The 17,985-nt window shown below is 39.4% G+C and overlaps 1 pseudogene; it reads right to left on the bottom strand.

Annotated features, from left to right (window-relative positions):
- Window positions 1–1,678: 1,678 nt before the first annotated feature.
- The window catches only part of LOC102436106, a 79,501-nt pseudogene continuing 63,194 nt past the window's right edge, over window positions 1,679–17,985 (bottom strand).

The following is a 17,985-nucleotide window of genomic DNA, read 5'->3' as shown; positions in this document are numbered from 1 at the left end:
TATTGCTGTTATTTTTAGCAAGCTATCTATTAGATCAATTAAAAATAACAAAAATATAAGATTTTATTTTACCTACATTTGTTTCTTCTCTAACATTCTTCTTATTTTTTAAGTGTAGATCCAAGTTTCTGATCTATATGATTTTCCTTTTCTCTGAAAAACTTTTTTTAATATTTCTTACAAAGGCTTACTGTGACAAATTCCCTTGCTTTTGTTTGTCTGAAAAAGTCTTTATTTCTTCTTCACCTTTGTAGGATAATTTCACTGTATAACAAATTCTAGTTTGGTATTTTCTTTCAATACTTTAAATCTCCTCTTGCTTGCATGGTTTCTAAGGAAAAGTCTGATGTAATTCTTATCTTTGGTGCTCTATAATTAAGGTAGTTTCTCCCCCTCCGGTTTCTGTGAGAATTTTTCTCTTCTAAAAGCAAGTATCAGATAGATTTGTCTAAACAACAACAAAATAATATTTTATATGATTAAGAAAGACAAAGCAAAATGAATGCCACTAACAATGATAAAGACAAAGGACAAAATGGAAAAATACTTGCAATAGTAGACAAAGTGTTAATAGTCTTAATAGGTAAGGAGCTCTTAATAAATAAGCTAAGCTAAATGTTGTAAAAGAAAAGTGGGCAAAAAACATGAAAAGGAAACTCACAAAAGAAATTAAGAGGGTCAATAAACATACATAATAAAAAATCTTCGGTAATTCAAAATGAAATTAATTCAAGAAGGAGATAAAATTTTTAACATTTCAGATCAATAAAGATTAAAAAAATGGTTTGTTGCATATGAGGAAAGGGTCAGAACCAGCTGATGGTATGAATAATGTTACATTTCTGGAGGGTAATTTAGCAAATTTTGTTAAATTTCTTCAAAACATCAATTTATTTTGATTCAGCAACTTTACTTCTAGAAATTTATCCCTAGAAAATAATTGGACAAATATACAAAGATGTGTGTATAAAGATTATTAATATGGTAGTATTTTTGTAATAGTGAAAAATTGACTTAAATGTCCACATTTATTTTTAAGTTGATTTATGAGAGATGAGAAATGAGAGAGAAAAAACTAGCTTGAAATAGGCAAACATGTTTTTATAATAAATAATTGTCTCCTTAAGTGCCAGTGTCTTTCACAAATAAAGAATGGGAGGAGTAGAATGTAATGTGACATCCTGTACATATGATACCCTTACCTCTCTGAAGACCCAGAAGTTTGCAGTCCTGACAAGATGGGGCTTAGTTCCTTGGTTCCACAAACACCCATCACCCTTTCTCCTTCTTTAAATTACCCATCATTTCCTTTGATGACTGGAAATATAGCTCCTTCGTTAGAAAACATCCAGTTGGACAATGGGAGAGGGTCTCCATCTTCATCAGTCTGACCTTGAGAAAATTGATTACAGCAGAATTTACTTCTCTGGGCATGGGAGTTGGGAAAGGGAAATCAGATACTCGATAATAATAATAGATACTCGATAAATCCTTTGAGGCAGCCAAGAAATCCAGGATATGACCTCAGCATTCGCAGTTCCATCCTGGCCCCCTTAAATGAAACTGACTACCTACAAAAGCAGGGCCTAGGAACTCAGGGAAAAGCCTATATACCTGTAAATCTCCCATTATAACTTCCAATTTTGTTTTGCCTCTATTATTTATTTACTTATTTATTTTAGGTAAGTCTGTGCTTTTTATTAACTACTTGAGGAGGGATGAAGCCGGAGGAGTGGGTGGCTCCGATGCCAGGCCTGTGGCGCTTCACTGGCTTGTACATGATGGAGAACTCACCCAGGTAGTGGCCAATCATCTCAAACTTGATTTCCACCTGATTGAAGGGCATGCCATTGTATATGCCAACCATGTTGCCCACCATCTCCGGCAGGATGAGCAAGTCCAGGCGTGTCTTCACCACCTCCGGCTTCTCCATGGGCGGGGCCTCCTTTTTGGCCTTGCGCAGGCGCTTCAGAAGCGAGTGCTTCTTCCTTCAAAGGCCCGGGTTTAGCTGCCGCTGCCAGGCACTGTACAGATGCACCAGCTGCTCATAAGACGTCAAGCAATTGATCGAGATCCACGCTGCGGTAGGTGAACTTGTGGAAGGTCTGCTGCTTCTTGTGCCCCACTTCCGCCGTCTTGCATTTAGCTCAAGAAACTTCATTTAAGGTGAAATGACTTGTTCCCGGTCATACAGCAAATTCTAGGGGAATATGGCACCTAGATACACAGATGAACCTTTTTATTATGGTTGTTATTATTATTACTACCAATTCTTAAGGTTCCATAGGAAGATAACATTCTATTTGATCTATAAGTACAGTCAGGTGTGATTCAGCCTAAATGAAAATGGACCGCAGGTCTAACCCATGTCTTTGTTACTACTATATGGAGGAAGGAAATGTCACATTTCTTTTTTCAAAGTTCTCTGCTACCTGCTTGTTTGGTCCTCCTTCTGGGAAGAAGAAAGCAGGCCTAGTGTTGATACCTAACCTGGAAGTTGATACCTTGGGTGACTAGGAGGGAGAGTGAAAGTAAAAACACATTTCTGAGAAAATGCTCCAGGTACAGCCAGCAGAAGCCCCATCTCTTTATGAAATGGAGGCAGAACCTAAAGTCAAAGGCCAGGTAAATATAGGAACAGACGTGGCTATTGGGGCTGTGGGTTGTGGAGAGAAGGGATTTGACAAATGGCAAAGGGGAATTGAGGTGAGAGGAGCTACTTGGTGAATGGATAAATCAGGCTGGAGTACAAACTCATTTATGGATGCTGAAAGTGTGGGATGAGTTGTCCTAATTAAAAACTACAGAGGGAAAACCACATGTGGAAAACCACCTAGTTGTAACCTCCCACCTGTAGTCAGAAAATGCAGTAAGACCTGATGACCCAATGGAATGTCTCACAGAGATCAGTTTTGCAGACAGTTACATAAAGGCTTTACAGCCAGTGAAAAAGATTCTCCAGACTTCTTCCCACTTCTGCCCCAGCCACAAAGCCCTAGAGAGGTGTAGGCACAAGTTCCCCCATAATCCCTAAGGCAGTGTACATCTCATCATTCTTTCTGACTCAACCATGGAAGATTTCTCATTATTTTTCCTGAAACCAAATTCTCTAAATATCTGTACCACCAGTGTTAAGTCACCCTACTCAAAACCCTGGAGTCAGCTTTAAATTTCATTAATCAATTAATTCATTGAGAAAATATTATTGAATCCTTACTACATCATGGATACTGTGCAAGGTTCCAGGATACCCAGTAGCCAATAAATTTGCCTCATGGGACATATAGTCAAGAACTCACCAAATCTTATTACATCTACTTTCATAATGACAGTCATATTTATATCTGCTTTTTCCTACCACCATTCTGTTTAGTTTTCCAGCACCCTGTACCAGAACTTTTTCAGTAGCCTCCTGCCTTCCTGTTTGCATTATTTCCTGCACTCTAATCTATTCTATATTCATTCATTCCTAAATATGATAGAGTGTCAGAAACACATGAGACTTACAAATATAGATTACTGGACTCCAAACCTACTGAATAAGAAAGATGGTAGGCCCCAAGAATATATATATACATATCTCCTATATAATAAAAGCCTAATATGCTAAGTGTCCAGTTGTCCAGTCGTCCGTTCAACCAATCAAAGCGTAATATGCTAATGATATGCTAAGGCTGCTCAACCACTCTCTATGACATGCACTGACCACCAGGGGGCAGATGCTCCGACTGGTAGGTTAGCTTGCTGCTGGGGTCTGGCTGATTGGGACTGAGGGAGACGGGCTGGACATGTGGGCCGGACACGCCCTGTGGAGCCCTCCCACAGTCTCTCCTCAGCTGGCCAACCTCCTGCATCTCTCCCTGGCCCTGGTTATGCACCAGTGGGGTCCCTCAGCCTGGCCTACACGCTCTTGCAATCTGGGACCCCTCAGGGGATGTCAGAGAGCCAGTTTCAGCTCTATCCCGCAGGCCAGGCTGAGGGGCCCCACTGGTGCACCAATTTGTGCACCAGGCCTCTAGTGTGTGTGTGTGTGTGTGTGTGTGTGTGTGTGTGTGTATAATATATAGTGTAAATACACTATATATACACTATCTATATATGCACTATATATACACTATCTATATATCTATATCTATATCTAATCTATATATCATCTATCTATCTATATTTCAGAGAGGAAGGAAGAGGGAGAGAGAGATATAAACATCAATGATGAGAGAGAATTATCTATCAGCTGCCTCTTACATGCTCCTTACTGGGGATCGAGCCCCCAACCTGGCCATATGCCCTGACTGGGAATCAAACCGTGACCTCCTGGTTCATAGGTTGATGATCAACCACTGAGCCATGCTGGCTGGGCTATATTTTTTAAGGCTAACTCTATGATTCTGATACACAGCCAGGTTTGGGAACCATTGCTATATGTCACTAACAAATACAATTACAATTGCTCAAAAATTTTCAAGAAATTCTCATTGTCTACAGAATAAACTAAAATATTAGCCTGGCATACACTATTCCAATCTATCCTAATTTTCTTTTTTTTAAAAAAATATATTTTATTGATTTTTTACAGAGAGGAAGGGAGAGAGACAGAGAGTTAGAAACATCGATGAGAGAGAAACATCGATCAGCTGCCTCCTGCACATCTCCTACTGGGGATGTGCCCGCAACCCAGGTACATGCCCTTGACCGGAATCGAACCTGGGACCCTTCAGTCTGCAGGTCGACGCTCTATCCACTGAGCCAAACCGGTTTCGGCTATCCTAATTTTCTTTTACAAAAATTCTAGCCTGCTTTTAATTATGTAACCTTGAGAAAAATCACTTAAATTGGTAAGTACAAAATCAAGGACACAGTCTTTAGTAGCTAGCCTGTGCTACAAAAACTCTTCTGTAAAAAAATTTGAAGAAATAATGTATTTACTTCCTTCTCCAAATACATTTTTGGTGATGAGTTTTGTCCCCCATTCTTTGTTCCTTTCCTCTCCTGTTTCCCTTTCCTTCTGCTTCATGGTTTTCTTCTTATTTTTTTCTTGTTTAAATTGTCATACTCACACTTGCTAAAGCAAACTAGTTCATTTTTATGTTGTAATCAGAAAGTAATACATGTTTGTTTTAAAAAATTAATTACGAGAGAAAAATACAATAAAAGTGAAAGTGCCCCTCCTCTTCCACTCTAAGACTGCTCCTTGGAGGTGACCCCTATTAATGTTTCAGTGACGCAAAGCACATAAACATTTCTCACATTTTCACTTTATTTTATTATTATCTTTTGTATTTTTATCACTTTCAGAGAGGAAGGGAGAGGGAGAGAGAGAGAAACATCAATGATGAGAGAGAATCATTGATTGGCTGCCTCCTGCATGCCCCACACTGGGGATCAAGCCTGCAACCTGGGAATTGAACCATGACCTTCTAGTTCACAGGTCGATGCTCAACCACTGAGCCATGCTGGACAGGCACATTTTCACTTTCCATAGGGGTTTTGCACCTGCTCTTTGGATTGGTCCTACCCCCAACCCCCAACCACATCTCTCTCTGTGTTGGCTAAGATCAGGTTTTTTACCCACTGGTTCAGCACCCATGTCTTGCAAACCCACTTGAGGATGCCCAGGACAATTGCTTCTCTCACATTACCTTCTTTCTGACTATAAGAAGTAGATTAACTAGTCATGCACTATTATTTTCTGGACCTCCTTTCAAAAAGTATTTTAGTTGCCATTAAAGCTCTTTTTTCTGCTATCACTTATTTTGGGGGTCCATGTTGCTTTTAGGATCTGCAGCATACAGTTTTCTGCAGTGCATTTTACTTACACCCGGAGAAGGTGGCTGTGAGATGATTTCTTGAGTCCTCGAAAGATTTCTTTTCTGTCACTTCTCCTCCCATATATTTCCTCTGCCAGAGGCCAAGGTTTGGAATCCCTCCAAAATTATTTGTGCAACAGCATTATTGATATATAATTCACACACCATACCTTTAAAGTGTACAGTTCCATGATTTTTAGTATATCCACAAACTTGTGCAACCATGCTTATGGTAAATTTTAGAATACTTTTGTCACCCCCAAAAGAAACCCCATACCCATTAGCAGCCAATCCCCATTACCTCCCATGCTCTCAGTCCTAGGCAACAACTGATCAATTTTCTCTCTTTGTGGGTTTGCCCATTTTGGATATTTCACATAAATGTGAAATCATACAATATGTCTTTGTGTTGGATGTGTGTGTGTGTGATGTCTTTCAGTTACTGTAATGTTTCTAAGGTTCATCTATGCTGTAAGTGTGTATCAGTATTTCATTCTTTTTTTATTGCTGGAGCATATTCCATCATATAAATAAATCACATTTTATTTATCCACTTGTCAGTTGATGGACATTTGGATTGTTTTCACTTTTTACCTATCTCCCTATATAAAAGCCTAATATGCAAAGTGTCCCTTCGGGAGTTTGACCGACCGGGAGTTCTATCGCTTGCTATGACATGTGCTGACCACTAGGTGCAGCATGGAATGAAGGAAGGCCCTGGTCGGCAGCAGGCAGCCGCTAGGGACCCTACCTGTGCACGAATTTTGTGCACTGGGCCTCTAGTTATAAATAATGCTATAAACATACATGTACAAATTTTTGTGTGGACATATGTTTTCATTTCTCTGAGGAGTGGAATTGCTGGCTGGGTTCTTTTGCCCATTTTTAATTGAGTTATTTGTGTTTTTCTTATTGAGTTATTGAAGTTCTTTTTATATTCTAGATACAAGTCATTTATTAGACATATGATTTGCAAAATTTTCTTTCATCCTGTCAGTTGTCATTTTACTTCCTTGATGGTAGCCTTCAAAGCACACAGGTTTTAATTTTGATATTGTCCTATTTAATTTTTTTGTTGCTGTATTTTTGGTGTCATATGCAAGGAACCATTGGCAAAACCAAAGTCAAGAAGATATACACCTGTTTTTTAATCCTAAGAGTTTTATACTTTTAACTCATACATGTGGGTCTTTGATTCATTCTGAGTTAATTTTTGTATATGGTATGAGCTACATTCTTTTGCATGTGGCTATTCAATTGTCTCAGCACCATTTGTTGAAGAGATTGTTTTTCCTCACTAAATTGTCTTGGTACCCCTCCAACAATTAAAAAAGACAGAACACCATAAAATTTTATATTTTTAGAGTTGGAAGGGACTTTAGGAATCTGTACTGGTCAGAATTTCTAGTTGCAGACTGCAAAATGAATTTTAGCTATTTTAATTGGAAAATAATTTATTAAATCATTGTTGGAAGGAAAGAGGCAGAAGCTTGAGGTTAGAGGTTCTCAAACTTGGTTGCACATTAGAACCAAGCTAATGCTCATATTATACCCCATGCCATAAACCACACTGTCGGGGTAGAATCTAGGCATTAGTGTTTTAAAAATATATATATTTTTATGGATTTCAGAGAGGAAAGCGGAAGGAGAGAGAGAGAGATAGAAACATCAATGATGAGAGAGACTAACTGATCTCCTGCACACCCCCCTACTGGGGATCGAGCCCGCAACCCGCATGTGCCCTTGATTGGAATCAAACCCAGGACCCTTCAGTCTGCAGGTTGACACTCTATCCACTGAGCCAAACCAGCTAGGACTAGTGTTTGTTTTTTAAAAAATATCTTCTCAGGCGAACCCAAAATGCCATCATTGAGAATCATGCTCTAGACTGAGCTTCTAGGAATAACATCTAGAACCACACTGCTGAACTTTCCTGGTGAGAGAGCTGCTGCCCAGAACAACAGAACAGACCTCAGAACAACACAGCCTCTGCCCTAATTTGCCAGCTGCAGCATCACTGACACCCCAGAAACATGCTGCCTCTGCTGTCACTTGTACTAGCAAAAATGAACTCCCAGTGCCCAGACAGTTTCTGAGTCTCACATAGGTATATCTGAATGGTAGAACCTGTCACACTCTCACATCTTAGCAGTAAAGGAATCTGGGAAAATCATTTATTTGGATTTTTCATGAGAAGGTGAGATTCACTATGTGGAGAACTATTAAAATGTGGTCAGCATGTTAAAAAAATTTTTTTGGAGCACCCAAGAAAGGTAAATGTCCATTACAAGGTCAATTGTTTGGTTATAAATCTGGACATGCATCAGAGCCACATGGGGGAATTTTGCAATAATAGATTCTCAGACCACACCCCTGGAGAAGATGATTCAGTAGGTCTATTTGGGTTCTAGATTCTGCCAGGTTTAATGTATGCCCCTTAATCAGAAGCCTTTCACTTTCAATCAGACATAAGCTTAATCCTAACATATCTCCAGAGAAGCAACAGAGTGATATAGACTCGTACTGAAGTATAAATGACCAATAGAGCCTCAGGCTAGGATTTTAATCACAGAAATGGTGAACAGAAGGAGAGCAGAAAAGGGACTTAGGCTAGTAACTGTTAGGACTATGGTGTTTCTCAATCCTCTAGGATGGCCATTATCCACCTTTGGGAGAACTGTATAGAAAAGTCATTTTCAATATTTGAAGACATTTGGCAGATGAAACAATCTCTTACTATTTTCATAATAAAAACAACTGCAAGTAATGCTAGATAAAATCTCCCAGGCAATGAGGGTGTGCAGAAGGTGATGATTTCTAAGTTGAATATGTATAGAGGCTGTCAGAAACTTTGTGGGAGATGTGTACGAGAGTTTTATATTTATTTAAATATGGCATTTTTAAAAAAATTTTGTTTTATTGCTTAAAGTAGTACAAAGAGTATTACATGTGTCTCCTCCCCCCCGCCCCGCCCCACCCTTGACATTCCCTTGGCCTCCCCTACCCCACAGTGTCTTATGTCCATTGGTTATGCTTATATGCATGCATTGTTCAAAAAGGTTGGGTAAGGCTGCCCTAAAACCACTGATTCTTCCTTTTAGGGGAAGACAGGGTGTGGATTCAAAACAAAGCAGTAGGGGAGCCCTCTGATGGCCATGTACTCCGACAGCTGCCCTTGTGCCCAGCAAATGAAGTGCCTCTTCCACAAGATTATAATTTTAAGGTACTCCTTAGAGTCTTCAGCATAGAATTTTGAAGCCACCTGGCTGTACCCCAGGTGACTATCGCCTCTTATTTAATGGTATTTAATGGGCTGTTTTTCACCAGGTCCTGGGTCAGGGCTACTTCAAATCACACCTTCCTGGAAGGCACATTGCTTTTTATCAACTGCTTGATTTATGATCAGCAAAAATCCATAGCCCTCTGTGACCCTTCTAAAAAAATCCACCTTTCATAGTGTGTCCTCTTCAAAGGGAATATGTATTTTATTATTCATATTTTTTCTACCCTCATTTTTTCTATCAGTGCATTGGTTAGAAACACTACCTGGACCAGTGGTTTATGTGAGAGAGACTTGTGTTCAGGGAGAGAAGCCCTGCAGAAGATAGCTGATTTCACAATGCCGAGAGCAATATGTAACAGCCTGTTCTCTGCCGGGAAAATGGGAATAGGAATTTGTACACATTTGTAAAGGCAACCTTAGGCAGCTAAGGTTCAGCATGTTCTAAACCTTACTGGTTCTCATAACCTCTCTCCATATGTTTTCATAACCTCATGACTATTATGCCATAAGGGTGGAGGCAGGGGAGGGAAGATTGGCCAGAAGAATAAATCAGGTAATTAATTTGCTGGTAAAAAATTCCTAGCCATCTGATAGGTCATCCAACATCTATTAAACTGAATCTTTAAGACAGAAAAAGAGTTACCTATGATGCGGTGTTTCCTCTGAATCTGGCTAACTGTAAATCAGGCAGATAGCAGGGAATCAGAATTGAAAGTAATCCAAATAAAACAGAATCTCTTCTATCTCTCATGGTTGCTTGGTAAAGTTCACATTATACCCCCCAAAATCAGTGTTAATTGCAGAACGGGGGTATAAGAAGACTTTATTTTATATAGTCAAAACAGGAGCCATGGTGAATTAACTTTTATTATTATTTTTGCATATTAATGTGTTTTAATTTATTTTTTGACCTTCTGTAACTCTTTGATTTTATTTATTTTTTTGTTTTTTAATCATTATTTTTTACTTTTTCAATTACAGTTGACATACAATATATTAATTTCAGGTGTACACACCAGTGATTAGACACTATAAAACGTATTAAGTGATCATTCCCAAAATTCTCTTACCTATTTGACACCTTACATAGTTATTAGAATATTATGACTATATTCCCTATGCTGTACTTTATACTCCCATGACTACTCTATAACTATTAATTGTACTTCTAAATTCCTTCACCTTTTCACCCATCCCCCCTCCCATCTGGCAATTGTCAAAGTATTCTCTGCATCTATGAATCTGTTTCTGTTCTGCTTGTTCATTTATTTTGATTTTTAGATTCAATTGCTGATAGATATGTATTCATTGCCATTTTATTATTCATATTTTTTCTCTTTTTCTCTCCTCCTCCTCCCCTTTCCTTCTCCTCCTCCTCCTCCTCCTCTACTCCTCCTCCTCCTCCTTCTTGTTCTCCTCCTCTTCTTCTTCTCTTCCTCCTCCTCCTCCTAGACTCCTTAATATTTCATGTAATATTGGTTTGGTGGCGATGAACTCGTTCAGCTTTTCCTTGTCTGGGAAGTTCTTTATTTGACCTTCAATTCTAAATGATAGCTTTGCTGGGTACTGTAATCTTGGTTGTAGGTTCTTACTATTCATCACTTTGAATATTTCTTGCCACTCCCTTTTGGCCTGCAAAGTTTCTGTTGAAAAATCAGCTGACAATTGTATTGGTGCTCCCTTGTAGGTAACTAACTGCTTTTCTCTTGCTGCTTTTAAGATTCTCTTTTTGTCTTTAACCTTTGGCATTTTAATTATGATGTGTCTTGGTTTAGGCCTCTTTGGGTTCATCTTGTTTGGGACTATCTGTCCTCCTGGACCTGTGAGTCTATTTCTTTCACTAGGTAAGGGAAATTTTCTGTCATTATTTTTTTCAAATAGGTTTCCAATTTCTTGCTCCTTCTGGCACCTCCATGATGTGGATGTTGGTACACTTTAAGTTATCCCAGAGGCTCCTTACACTCTCTTCATATTCTTGGATCCCTTTTTCTTTTTGTTGTTCTGATTGGGTGTTTTTTGCTTTCTTATATTCTAGATTCTTGATTTAATTCTTGGAATTCTCTACTCTACTGTTGAATCCCTGTAAATTATTCTCTATTTCAGTTAGTATATCCTTAATTTCTGACTGGTACTTTTTTATGTTGATGTTCTCACTAAGTTCCTTGAAGTTCTCACTAAACTTCTTTAAGTTTTCAGTAAGTTCCTTGAGCATCCTTATAACCATTGTTTTAAACTCTGTACTGGTTGTTTCCTTGGTTCCATTTCATTTAGTTCTTTTTATGGAGATTTCTCCTGTTTTTTTTTCATTTGTGACATGTTTCTTTGTCTCCAGATTTTGGCTGCTTCCCTGTGTTTGTTTCTGTGTATTAGATAGAGCTGATATGTCTCCTGGACTTGGTAGAGCTGCCTTGTGTAGTAGGTGTCCTGTAGGGCCAGGTAGCTTATCCTCCCCAGTCACCTGAGCTGGGCATTCCAGGTGCACCTCTGTGTGAGCTGTGTGCACTGTCCTATTGTAGTTGAGCCTTGATTGATGTTGGCATCACTGGGAAGGATTGACCCCCAGGCCAATTGGTTGTTAGGATTGGCTGCAACTACAGCTGAAGAGTTGTTGTGCAGGAAATGCCCCTATGTTGCAGGACTTGCTTCAGTGGGGTTTTGGTGCTCACTGAGTCCACTCCTTGAGTGTGTGGCTCATGAAAGTGGTAGGATTGTAATCTAGCGTGGTCAAAGCTGTCCACTAGGTGCACTGGCTCTGGAGCCTTCAGGAAGTGCAAAGTCAGCTACTAGTATCTGTGCCCTGCCCAGGGACACCCAGCATGAGCTACAGAGTGATCTGTAGATGGCTGCTACTTGTGTTGAGCTTGGAAGTGCCCAGGAGAAACCAAGCTGTGAACCAGGGCAGGCTGCTGCTAGTGTTGGGTCTTGGGCCACTTATTGAGAGGTACAGGGCATGCTGATGCCAGCTGCTGCTTGTTTGAGAGATTTTAGGACAGTCTGAAGCATGAGGCAAGAGAGGCCAGTTGTATGGAAAGTCACTGGAAATGGTTTGGATAAGCCTGCAAGTAGGGAGGGGCAGGGTCTCAGAGAATCACCAGGGTGGGGTGAACAGTATGAGCTGGGTTGATGAAGATTCAGATATGGTGCCTGCCTCTTGGCTCTGTGGTGGGGAGGGCTCAGAAAAGGAACACTGGCCTCTGTCAGCACTTCTGTCTGGGAGAAAGCTGCCCCTCCAGCTCTCGCCCTGATTCTAGACAAGTTAGTTTCTCTCTGAATGTCCCAGGTTCCTTTTAAGCTGCTGCCCCAGTGCTGGAGCTCAGAGGGAGTGAGTCCAAGTAAGTCTGTGCACGGGCCCTTTAAGAGGAACTGCCTGGGATTCCTGCAGCTTCTGTGTCACTCAGCCACAATCCCTGCTTGTTTTTACAGCCAGAAGTTATGGGGACTTCTCTTCCCAGCGCTGGAACCCTGGGATGGGGGACATGGTGTGGGGTAGGGCCCCCTTGCTCCTCAGGGAAACCTTCACAGCCAAGATATTCCTCCAGATTTTAAATCGCCACACATGAGTGTGGGACCAGCCAGTTCATAATTCCGCCCTGTGTCTCTGTCCCTCCTACCAGTTTCTCTGTGCCGCTTCTTTAACTTCCTAGTTGAAGGACTTCTGTTCAGCTAGATTTCAGGTGGTTCTGAATGACGGTTGTTCAGTATTTTAGTTGTAAATTTTGATGTGGTTGTGGGAGGCAGCGGGTACCACGTATACCTATGCACCATCTTGATCAGAATTTCTGAGTTAACTTTTAATTGCTTGTGAATAGATAGGGAATTTGAACAAGCGAGCAAGGTATGGAAGTGGAAAGCTAGTTAACTATTAAAAGGAGAAGCCATGGCGGCCTGCATACTCCTGACTGTTGCTCTGAGAGCTAGGAGGTTCAGGTAACTTGTGACCAATCCTGTTCCTTCAGAAACAGAGGAAGGGAGCTGCCACCTCTGGATAAACTTACAACAGTATTAGAGCACCTCGCATGTATAGAAACCAAGCACAGCATTATAGGAGACCCTGTAAAATGTCAGGAAGGATTGATTGGCAAAGACTGAAATGAATGCTAACGCTCACACTGGGGAAGATGTAGTGACATAGGCCTTTTCATATAGTGCTAGTGGGAGTATAAATTGCTATAGTCTTTCTAGGCGCTTAAGCAGTTTTTTTCCAAAACTTTAGATGTGCATTTCTTTTGACCTAGAAATTCTATTTCTAAAATTTTCTTTAACAACTTAACAAAGATGTATGTACCAGGATGTTCCTGCCAATGCTTTTATAGTAGGAAACTACCTAAGTAGAGAATATTTAAGTAAATTATAGTGCATTGATACAAAGAAATACTATGTAACTATTATAAAGGAGACCTGGAAAAGATACACAGAAAATGTTAGAAGAGATTTCCTCTGGATTACAAAATTTCAGGATGATTTCTAAATATAGGGAAAGGAAACAAATTCAGGAAGAACTCCTGGCCCTCTAATAAGGGCAAAGTAAAGCTAGTTTTCTTTTTCAGTATTAGGGCTCCACCTTTGAGGCACCTAAAGAAAGGTAGTTGTTGCACTTTTCCCATTTAGAGGAGAAGCTTTGAGTAATTATATTTCAACCAATGAAGTCAAGAGGCCATTAGAGAGTTTTTCTGAGGGAAAACTTTCTAGAGAATCTGTGTTTAACCAAGGCTTAGAGTTATTTTGCTAGCTGTGGATGTATTAAAGTTATACATAGACTAAATGGTCGCGCAATAAACAAATGAATAAATGAAGTGAATGCTTTTAGAGGTAGAAGGGACAAGAGAAACTGTCCAAACTCTCACTCTACAAATGGGGTGCTCAGAGTCAGCAACTACAGACTCACAGCTAGAGACAGGTGCACACAGCTGGTAGTTGGTAGATCTAAGACTAGAGTCCAGAGCTCCTAACTAGTGCACTCAACACTGCTAAGGTCCATTGTGACTTCACAAAATCAAGAGATCTGTGATCCCCTTCCATCTCCAAGGAGAGATGGTCCCCAAGTTCTGTAAGGGCTACTTGGATGTAATCACTAACTATTGGCAGAATACTGTTTAAGGCTGTGGTTTCACTTGGAGCTGCTGATAATTATAGTATTTTATACATGGGTTGTGCCACTGGTAATCAGGATGAGGATGCGGTTTCTTTTGCTCTCGAAGGGACACTCTCAGTGTCTCCTACTCTATGTCCAGCCCCCTGTGACTATAAGTACAGTCAGGGTGGGGCAGTGGTTTGCAGCTGAGGAAGCACAATTTTCTCTCTCCTCCTGAAGAACCTGCCTGCAGCAAAGCTGTAGAGTATGTGTTTTTAGACTCCTTTTATCTTCTTTTCCAGTATTATTCTTATCCACCTGCTGCTTTTCTTCTCCATTTCCTCTTCCCAGGTTTGCATAAACCTCCCAGTCACCTATCCTATGTTCACATTGAAAGACCATAAATGGCATTAAATAAATGTATGGGTTCTAAATCAAATTAAATAGTGTTTCATTGTGGAAAGTTTCAAATATACACAAAAGTAGCATGATGCCTATGTCCCCATTACTTAGCCTCATCAATGCCAAAATTTTGCTAATCTTCTTTCAACTATTCTCCCTCTCAACTTTTTTTTGAGTATTTAAAAGTACTTCCCAGACATCATATTATTTCATTCATAAATACTGTAGAATGAATTTCTGAGAAAGAATTAAAAAACCCAACAATCCTATGCCATTAGTTCACAAGAAAATAACAATAATTCCTTAATATTATCTAACAATTCATGTTCAAGCTTCCTCAATTGCCTCAAAAATGTATTTTTAAAATTACTTTAATTGACTCAGAGTCAAAACAAGGACTATACATATTATTTGGTCACTATATTTTCCAAGTCTTTTTTTAAAAAACATATTTGTCTGTCTATCCATTTATCCACTTATCCATCTACCCATCTATTTTTTTTATTGTGGTAAAATTCCCATAGCATAAAATTAATCATTTTAAAGTGAACAATTCAGTGGCATATAGTGGAGTCACAATGTTGTGCAGGCACCACCTCTATCTAGTTCTAAAACATTTCCTAATCCCAAAAGGAAACCTAGAATCCCCTTCACCAGTTGTTCCTCATTCCTACCTCCCACCAACACCTGGCAGCCACCGGTCTGCATTCTATCTCTATGGATTTATCTGTTTTGGCTATTTCATAAAATGGAATCATTCAATATATGACCTTTTGTGGATTTTCCCTTTAGGATAATGTTTTTGAAGTCCATTCAGATTGTAGCAGATATCAGTACTTTATTTCTTTTTCTTGCTAAATAATATTGAATTGTATGGATATACCACAATTCATTTATCCATTCATTTGTTGATGGAGATTTAGGCTGTTTTCACTTTTTTTTTTTTAGATTTACTTACTGTAAGTAATTTTTTTTTCTTTTCACCTTTTGGCTATTGTGAATAGTGCTGCTATGGACATGTGGGTGCATATATTTGTTTGAGCACCAATTTTCAATTCTTTTGGGTATATATCCGGAGGTAGAATTGCTGGGTCATATCGTAAACTTACTAGTATGCCTAACATTTTGAGGAACTGTCAAACTGGTTTCCACAGGGGCTGCACCATTTTCCATTCCCACTAATGTATGAGGGTTCCACTTTTCCCACATCTTGACAGCACTTGTATTTTCTACATTTTTTATTATAGCCATCCTCATGGGTGTGAAGTGGCATCTCATTGCTGTTTTGATTTGCATTTCCCTAATGACGAATGATGTTGAGCATTATTTCATGTGCTTCTTGGCCATTTGTACACTTTATTTGGAGAAATGTCTATTTAAGCCCTTTGCTCATTTTAAAATTGGGTTCTTTGTCTTTTTTGTATTGTTGTCTTTTAAAATTTAATAGTTTCTCCACCACCCTTTCCTGTTTTATGCTTACTTATTTGTTGAACAAACTGGGTCATTTGTCCTGTAGAATTTCCCTCATTCTGTTTTTCGCTGACCATTTCCATATGGTATAATTTAACTTGTTTCTCTATCTCTTTATATCCTGTAAACAGATACTTTAGAACTAGAGGCTTGCTTAAATTTATTTTTTATCCTGGTAATTTTTTTATTGTTGACACTATTACAGATGTCCCCCATTCCCCCCTTCTTTGCCCACCTCCACCAAGCCCACCCCCTACTCCCCTAGCCTTCACCACACTGTTGTCTGTGTCCATGGGCTATGCATATATGTTCTCTAGCTAATATCTTCACCTTCTTTTATCCATACCCTCCCAACTCCCTTCCCTCTGACTAAATTTATTTTTTGGAGTAGAGAAACTTCATAGGTGGCCCTGTATCCTTCCTACCACATTACATTAAGAAGCACATGATGTCTAGTTGTCCAGTTTTTAATTACCAAACTATATGTTGAGGAACTCTAAAGTTCTGCAGGGTTACCTACAGGGCCCTTCAAATGGTTAATTCAAATTTCATTTAAAAATATACAATTGACTATTGCTTTTCTGGATTTCTTCAGATTTAGGAGGAAGCTATGTAGGTGAGCTCTAGTCCTTCTCCACCCTGCTTCAGCCAGAGTCACTCTGCCTTTTACTTATCAGGGTTCTAGATAAGATTTCATTAGAAAAAGTATTATACTAATTTAAAAAATATATAAAATAAAAATGATAATACAATGAACCCCTTCTAAAATATTAGGAGATTGATTATGTTACCCTTTCCAGAGGTATTTACACTTGGCCCGCTGGATCCATGGATTTTGCATCCATGGATTCCACCAACCATGGCTCAAAAATATTTGAAAAAAAAGTTAAGTTGTTGTAGACACATACTATGAACTTAGGCCTATGATGATTGTCTGTACCGAACATGTACAGACTTTTATTTTCTTTCATTATTCCTAAACAATACAGTACAATAACTATTTAAATAATAGTTACTTAAATACTTGCACTGCATCAGGTATTATCAGTTATCTAGAGATGATTTAAAGTATATGGAAGGATGTGCATAGGTTACATACATATAAGGGACTTGAGCATTTGTGGATTTTGTTATCCACTGGGGGGCCTGGAACCAATCCCCCCGCAGATCATGAGGGATGACTGTCTATTATAACTGGGGACTCTGGAAGTCAGAAAGGTCTTAGACTCAATGGGAAAAAAAATTTTTAATGCATACAATGGACAACACCGGTGGGAGACAGACTGGAGTCTTCCTGATGCTCTGCAAATCAAACAACATATGAACTGCTGTAATCTCCCCCAACTGATGGCTGCTTCCCCTTCAAATCATATGTCCTTGACCCATTACATGAAACTGGACTTTGAATAATAGCGATTTGCACTTTATTTTTATTATTATGTTTTAATTTTATTGATTTCAGAGAGGAAGGGAGAGGGAGAGAGATAGACACATCAATGATGAGAGAGAATCATTGATCGGCTGCCTCCTGCATGCCCCACACTGAGGATTGAGCCCGCAATCCAGGCATGTGCCCTGACCAGCAATCAAACCATGACCTCCTGGTTCATAAGTCGATGCTCAACTACTGGGCTACATGGCCTGGGTGCAACTCACACTTTAAAGTTGAGCCCAAAGCTTTATAAAATGACCACAGTCCAAAATGGGAAGTGTGTGAAGTGGGAATAGCTGAGAACCTGGCAAGTGCCTCTGGTGTAGTATACAGATGCCCTTCAAGTGTCTTTTGCTGGAAAGACCTCTAATTCTGATCACAAGAAAATATCCTCCATCTTTCTGACACAGAATATACACACTCTCTGTGGTACCTTAAATCAATATCTGATCATCCAGCGGACTCTTTTCCTGGTATTCCATTAAAATTGAGCTTCTCTCTATAACTGAATGTTGAACAC

This window comes from Myotis lucifugus, unplaced genomic scaffold (assembly GCF_000147115.1).
Source record: "Myotis lucifugus unplaced genomic scaffold, Myoluc2.0 scaffold_6, whole genome shotgun sequence".
NCBI lineage: Eukaryota > Metazoa > Chordata > Mammalia > Chiroptera > Vespertilionidae > Myotis > Myotis lucifugus.
Note: the sequence above shows the minus strand (reverse complement) of the source record. Positions and strands in the feature narration are given on the sequence as shown.